The sequence below is a fragment of the Nyctereutes procyonoides genome, unplaced genomic scaffold (genome assembly GCF_905146905.1).
Source record: "Nyctereutes procyonoides isolate TBG_1078 unplaced genomic scaffold, NYPRO_anot_genome, whole genome shotgun sequence".
Classification (NCBI taxonomy): Eukaryota; Metazoa; Chordata; class Mammalia; order Carnivora; family Canidae; genus Nyctereutes; species Nyctereutes procyonoides.
In genome coordinates this window covers 1,173,231-1,181,295 of record NW_026575043.1, presented here as the reverse complement: position 1 = coordinate 1,181,295, position 8,065 = coordinate 1,173,231, and positions in this window count along the sequence as shown.

The window sequence follows — 8,065 nt, the reverse complement described above, 5'->3', positions numbered from 1 at the left end:
GTAATGAATTTATATAACGACATTGAACACCGAGTGTGTGACATGTCCCCCAGGTAGTGGAGGGAAAGCAGGGCAACATGAGACATGTCCGCTGGAACAGGACAAGCAAACAGGGTCTGATGATGACTCTTCCCAGAATCAGTTGATGAAGGAGCCCAGCCCTTATTTTGAATGTTCCGACTGGCTGGGTTCACATCCAGATCTTTCTCTTTGCTTGATAAATTCATGTACAAGCAATGGCCTCCTCCAGTCCTTGTTGTGGGCAGCTCTGGGTTCTGTCTCTTGCCAGAGCTAGGGCCAACTCCTTGAAAGCAGCTACAGCCTAGGAGAGTCCTCACCTCCCAAGCTCTGAAAGAAACCCAGATCTCTCAGAGCTGGGGTGAGAACTGGGCAGGCACCGGGGTTGGACATGACTCCGGGCTTCTACAACAAAACAGATCCGAGACAGAAGCCATCAAGTATAAACAGACACAGATGATTCCAAAAATATTTCATTACCGTTGTTCTTCATGTGGACTACATGGTAGAATCAGCTAATAAGTTTCTTAAATGTGAAAGCAAAAAATAAAGCTACTAGAAGTATATGAAGGAGAATATCCTCATGTGCCAGTGAGCGGAGAACTTCTAAAAACTTCAAAAGCACGACTGACAAAGAAATACAATTCTAGTATTTGCTTCCACTAAAATGAAGACTATGTTAAACAAATGACATAGCAGAAATATAATAGATAAATGTGATCATGGGAGAGTATATTTAAATTGTCCCCAAATAGCAGGGGCCAAATAGATAGATGGTATAATAGGAGGCCACCAAAAGCAGCAAGATCAAAATGAAATGGACAAAGGATAGGACAAGCAATTTAGGAGAGAGATGAATGGAGGCTAACAAATATTGTGCAAAAATTTCCAAAATCATTAAGCACAGAAATAAAAAGTAAAAAGAGACAGTACTCTACCGCCATTAGTAAAAAGTAAAAAACTGAGAAAAATCAATTATTGGAGGACTGGGAATTAAAGAACCCTCCTTCCTGCTGGTGGGATGTGGCATTGAGGATGTTCTTCTGGAGCACTTTGTATCCAAGTGCAGAATGTTCCCATTCTACACAAGCTCCGAGTTCACACGAAGGGAAATTAGTCACAATAGTTGTATGAGGACTTTTGAAATTGGAAAAAACTTTGCTTTTTCACTATTAGGCAGTGTAAATGCAAACTTCAGCTTGGTGCCTGGAGGCAGTTTCTAAGCCTGAGGCATACCTAGGGGGAATTCCGAGCCAGGCAGTGTCACTGAATTGGGGGACACAAAGATAGCATTTCAGGGAGGCCAATGCAGTAAGCAAAAATGAAACAATACCAGAGAGGAGAAAGCTGCAGAGAGAGCCTCTGGTGTTGGCAGAGGGGCTTTCTTGTACCTTCAGGAATACTGATTCATGATCAAGTGGGGTTACAGTTCCATGATGCTGGAAAAAGAGCCCTTGGAAAAAAGGTGAGCTTGTAAAGTGCTGGAAATAGCGCTCAGCAGCTGTCCCAAGAGACATCATAATTTATGGGGTAGTGGGGGAGTCCGTAAAAAAGCTTAGGTGTGGACACATCCCAACAAGGTTTATGGGTCAGTCATCGATGGGACATGTGGATCCCAGGGAAAATGTTATGTCTTAATGAATCAGTAGAGAATTTACAAACACTATGCCTGCAATATTCTGGAATGCAGAAAACAAACCTATGAGCTGGCTGATTTAACTAAAGAGACTTCTGGACCGAACTGTGACAGCTTGCTTAGCCTTTCTTGCTGTTTGTGGGAAAATGTGAGATGGATGATTTAAGGTAAGGGAATATCTGTTACATACAAATGAGCCAAAACAGGGTTTGAAAGAAAAGCTGTTTATTATTTCCAGCCACTCCAGATGAAAATAAAGGCTAAAATTAAGAAATGACTTTCAGGCAAGGATTAAGTCCAGAGCAGTGTCAGAAAATGTGGCCTAAAGATGAAGCCAAAGGTGTGATGGTAAGACCTTTGTTGGCATTCCCCAGTGAGTTAAGGTGATCTCTAAATGGAAAAACAAACCTCTAAGGCTCTTCAGGACATGCCCTACATATCCTCTGCCACAAAACCGCAAGTCCTAAGTGTGTGGTCTGCCAGCAGCCTCATAGGAAGCCAAGGTAGACATGGGCTTCTGTTCATCAGGTTTGCGAGTGCACCTTTGGTTTCATACAGACGTTGGAAAGCTTTTTCTTGAAGGGGGCTAACAGTAAATATTTTAGGCTTTGTGCACCACACGGTCTCTGTCAGAACTAGTCAGATCTGTGGTTGTAGCAAGAAAGCAGCCACAGATAATATGAAAAAAGTAAGTGTGGCTGCAGTCCAGTAAAGCTTTATAAAGACAGGTAGGTGGCCAGATTTGGCCTCTAGGTCATAGTTTGCTGACTCCAAATCTAAAGGAATAAGCTCCAATGGCCTTTATGAAGTCACGGGGGTATAAAGAGCACAGTTGTCAGATACTGAAAGCTTGAACTGAAAGGGATAGAGGACAGCGTGAAATGGAAAGAGGACCTTGAACCTCCCAGACTCTATGGGAAGGAAGTAGGCCAGGAGGATGACTCAGTGAGTAAGAGAAATTTCGTATCCACAGGATGGTTGATCCTCAGGGTGAAGCCAAGAGTCCAGGAAAACATTTCCGAGAACTACTGAGCCCTAATCAAGTAGCATCATGCACCCACTGGATTCTAGAATTGCTATGCATCAGCGTGTCCCCTGTTTTTGTTCTTTCCGAATGGGAGCATGTACAGTTTACCCTATGCCTCCTGTGCCTGTCTGTTGGAAGACATATGACTTATACCTTAATACACAGGTACTCAAGTTATGAAGAATCCTACCTGAGCATTCTCATGCAAGGAACTTTGTCTGAGTCTTTACCTGGTTTAGATGATGCCATCCTAGCATTGACATTATAAATAAATCAGATTTGGAGAGAGGGAGTACATTTTGGCATGTGGGAGAGACAAAATCATTGGAGGTCAAAAGCCTGGGTCTGGTTTCTAATAGCACTCACCCACAGAGTTGGAAAGGCAGGCTTCCTGTGGGTCTGAGGGGATGTGATGGGTCTCAGAACCAAGCAAGATGGGCTTCTCCACAGAGTTCTCATTCCACACAGAGTGTTCTTTGGTTCTGACTGTGGTCCAGGTTCACCTTCTTGTTAAATCCTCAAGAAATGACAGAAATAAAACACAAATTAAGGCATGATAAAATACGACAGATTATAAGGCTCTGTGGCTTAGTTGGTTAAGGCACCTGCCTAATAAATAGGAGATTCTGGGTTCAAACCCCAGGGGGCCTTTCTCTTAGAGGTTTTATGGAAATGTGGATTTAAATCTGATAGAAACACAGACAACCAGTCTACCTGCCTGGGGCATTTTGTAGAAGAGTTAGAGACATATTCAGCATGAATTAGCAGTCTATGCTATGAGCTAGACTTGAGCTACACTTTTCTAATTTTAAACTTTTGTAGCTACTCTCCAGATTTCCTAAGAAACTTGCATTTCTCACTTAACATTTGACTTTTAATATAATTCAGAAGAATTAGGCAAGAAAGAAAGATAAAATGTGCATATTGTAAAAACTGAGTGCTGTGCTATTCCTCCTCCTTCCATGATTCTGCATTCTAGGCTATCACTGAATATCTTGAAAAGTAGAGCCACACGATGGAATCTTGAAAGAGTAAAAAGCATGATTAGTGATGAAACGTACCAAAACAAAACACAACAGAAAACAAGAAGCCTGACAAGAAACTGGAGGCCAACAAGGCCTGAAGTACTCAGATTAAAATAAAAGGCTGCAAAACATTCGTCAAACCCTAGAATAAAGTTTTCATGGTTTAGTGGGTCTTTTTCTTTTGATATCCTAGGGCGTGTCTTAAAGTATTCCATTCTAGCGGTGCATCCCCTCACCCTCAGTAACGGGCACACTTGTTGTCAAGTAGAGGGTGGCCTTGTGCTCACCTTCTTGCTCCTCCCTGTAAGGAGCAGTGGAATCAGATGATTGCTCCTTTTGTGAGCTTTTGTGAGAAGAATTTGCTACATAATCTGTGGGCCTAGTGCAAAATGAAAACACAGGGCTTTTTGTTTAAAGATTACTAAGATTTTCCAACCAGCAACGGCAGAGCATTAAGTCAAGTGTCTGGCCTGGTGCAAATGCACAGCTTGCCCGCCACGAAGCCAACCCTCTCTGGGAGTGCAATTTTTCTTGCCCAAAGACTGGATTTTAAAGGACACCTAAAAGTGGAATGGAATCCAAAGTGATGGTCGATGATACCAGGTACTCTTAGAAGAGAACTTGAAGACATCAATGAGGGAATGTTACACTATACAAACAAGATCTGTGGGAACCAATTTGGTTCAAAAGTCCTCTCCAACTGAAAAAATTTTCTGGCTCATGTTCTTTTCTTAAACAACTCCTCCTTCCAGGTGCCATTAAATATGTCACCTGGCCGTGGTGGCAGGGCACACAGACAACTTGTCCTGGTGCCTCACCAGAACTTTGTCACTTGGGTGAGGGAGGGACAGGACTGTGTGCTGGATATCACTGATGTGAACAGGATGCTGGGTCAGAAAGGGTGAGAGGTGTTGCTGTGAAACTGTACCACCTCCACATGGGAGAGAAAGAAAAGCTAACTGGCTGCAGGGCACGTGTGTTTCCACCCACTCAGTCGCTGGGTAGCTCCCCCTTAGGCTCCTGTACTCATGGGTGTTGGTTCCTGAAGCCCTGGGGTCTTCTCTCTACTTGGAGTTGTTATGGGGTCATTGTCTGCAACTACATTTTAAAAATGGATCTGAAACAACCGCCACACCAAGGTTAGGTGGTATCCACCTCCTAGATAATTTTAAGCATTTTAGTTCTATGAGCCTTATGCTAATAGCATGACCAGCATCACAATAATCTCAGACATACTGGTACTGACCAAACCTGCACCTTACTTCCTGAAGGCCCTGTGGAGGTGCTGGAACTTGTCCTTGGGCCTCCCTCAGAATTCCTTTCCCCCCCTCTCCCCCAGCATGGAAATGATTGCCAGACTCTGCTGAATTTACCTCCAAAGTCTATGAATGGCTGCCCTCTCTATGCTTTATGAGTTCCCAGTTGGGGCCCCTGCTAGCTCTTCCCTGCTTTCCACACCACTCCAAGACATGGTTCTCAGTCTATCCTCTGCAAAGCTTGAAATTCAAGACTTCACTTTCTTTCATAAAATTCCACAAACAGAAATCATTTTCTTTTCTAATATATGTATTATTATTTTTTATTAGAGTCGTGGGTTTTTTGTTTGTTTTTTTTAAAAAGATGTTTGAGATTCACAGCAAAATGGAGTAGAAGGCACAGACATTTACTGAGAGTTCTTATCATGAAAGGGAGCTGGATTTTGTTCAATGTTTTTTCTACATCTTTTGATCTGATCATGTTATTTTTCTCAATCAGCCTGTTGGTGTGATGGATTACATTAAGTGATTGTGAATGTTGAACCAGCCTTGCACACCTGGAATATTTCTATATGCTGTTGGATTAAATTTGCTATTATTTTGCTGAGGAGTTTTGCATCTGTCAATGATGGTGGTCTGTAGCCCTCTTTTCCTGTAAAGTCTTTGTTTGATGTTGGTATTAGGGTAATGCTGACCTTATAGAATACATTTTTTTTAAGATTATTTATTTATTTATTAGAGACACACAGAAAGGAGAGAGAGACAGACAGAGGGAGAAGTAGGCTCCATGCTGGGAGCCTGACTTGGGACTTGATCCTGGGCCTCCAGGATCACACCCTGGGCTGAAAGGGGGCGCTAAACCACTAAGCCACCAGGGCTATGCTAGAATACATTTTTCAGTCCTCTTTTAAGGAGAGAATCATAGAGATTCTCTATGATTGGTATAATAGAGATCATAGAGATTTGGTATAATTTCTTCCTTAAATGTTTGGAAGAATTCACCATGAACTTACCTGGGCCTGAAATTCCTGTTTGGAATGTTAATAATTATCAATTTTTTTAAAAAAAATATATATAGGCCTATTCAGATTACTTCTTTCTTCTTGTGTAAGGTTTGGCAAATTTGTCTTCACAATTTCAATTGGTCCATTTCATCAAGGTTATCCAAACTGTGGGCATAAAGATTGTTCATAACAATCCTTTATTACCTTCTTAATATGCATGGCATCTGCAGTGATGTCCCATCTTTCAATTCTGATAGCACTAATTTGTGTCCTCTCCCTTCTCCCTTGTGAGAGAGGCTGATTGATTTTATTGACTTTATTGATCTTTTCAAAGAACCGGCTTTGGTTTCATAGATTTCCTGTTTCTAATTTCTACCCTAATTTTTTCTTTTTTCTTTTTCTGCTTACTTTGGATAATTAGGTCTTCTTTTTCTACTTTCCTAGGATGGAAGCTTAGATGATTCATTTCAGATCTTTCACTTTTCAAATATATGCATTCAATGCTATAAATTTCCCTATAAGCATTTCTTTCACTGTATCAAAAATTTTTTGATGTTATATTTTCATTGTTATTTAATTCAAAATATTTAAAAATTTCTCCTGAGAATTTTTCTTTGACCCATGTGTTATTTAGAAGTGTGTTGTTTAGTCTCCATATATTTGGGGATTTTCCAGCCATCTCTCCGTTATTATGTCTACTTTAATTCCACTGTGGTCTAAGAACAGACATTGTATGATTTCAATCCTGTTAAATGTGTTAAGGTGTGTTTTACTGCCCAGAATGTGGTCTACCTTGGTGAATGTTCCATGTGAGTTTAAGAATGCGTGTTTTGTTGTTGTTGAATAAGCTGTCTGGAGATGCTGATTTTGTAAGAGAGAATAGAACCCTTTATTATTCTATAATGCTCCATTCTAGCCCTCATAATTTTCCTTGGTCTGAAGTTGGCTCTGCTGAAATTAATATAGTTACTCCTGCTTTCATTTTACTTTGTTATATTAAAATGGTATACCTTTCTCCATTCATTTGCCTTCAGTCTATATATGTCCTTGTATTTAAAGTGGGTTTCTTGTAGACAACATATATTTTAGTCTTGTTTCTCGTCCACTCTGACAATTTCTGTCTTTTAATTGGTGTATTTCGGCCATTGACATTTAAAGTGATTCCTGATAGAGCTGGATTACTATTAACCATAGTTGTTACAATTTTCTATTTGTTGCCTTTGTTTTTCATTCTTTTTTGTCTTCTACTCTTTTTCTGTCTTTTGTGGCTTTAACCGAGCATTTTTTATTATTTCACTTTCTCTCCTTTCTTAGCATATCAGTCATACTTCTTTTTTTACTTTTTTTAGTGGTAGTACTAGAATTTGCAATACATTTAGAACTAACCCAAGCCTACTTTCAAATAACCTTGTGCCATTTCTAAGGTAGTATGAGTATCTTATAATAGCAAAATGATTCTAATTCCTCCATCCTGTTCCCTGTATCATTGTTGCCATTCATTTCATTGATACATAAACAAATATATGCATACATACACACATAGACAAAAGGAAATATGTTGTAGGGATTACTATTTTTTACCACCTGTTACCAGTCAGATCAATTTAGAATAAAAAATATAAAGTTTTTATTTTACCTTCATTTATGCCTTCTCTGATGCTCTTTCACACATAGATCCACAATTTTTCTTTTAAATTTTTATTTATTTATGATAGTCACACACACACACACACACAGAGAGAGAGAGAGAGAGAGAGAGAGAGAGAGAGAGAGAGAGGCAGAGACACAGGCAGAGGGAGAAGCAGGCTCCATGCACCGGGAGCCTGATGTGGGATTCGATCCTGGTTCTCCAGGATCACGCCCTGGGCCAAAGGCAGGCGCCAAACCACTGCACCACCCAGGGATCCCCACAATTCTAATCTATATCATTTCCTTCTAAAGAATTTCTTTTAATATTTCTTGCAAGACAGGTCCACTGGCAACAAATTGTCTCAATATTTTGTCTAGGTAAGTCTTTCTTTCTTCTTCACTTTTTAGGGATAATTTCATAGGGTGCAGAAGTCTAGATTGGTGAGTTTTTCAACACTAACAATTTCACT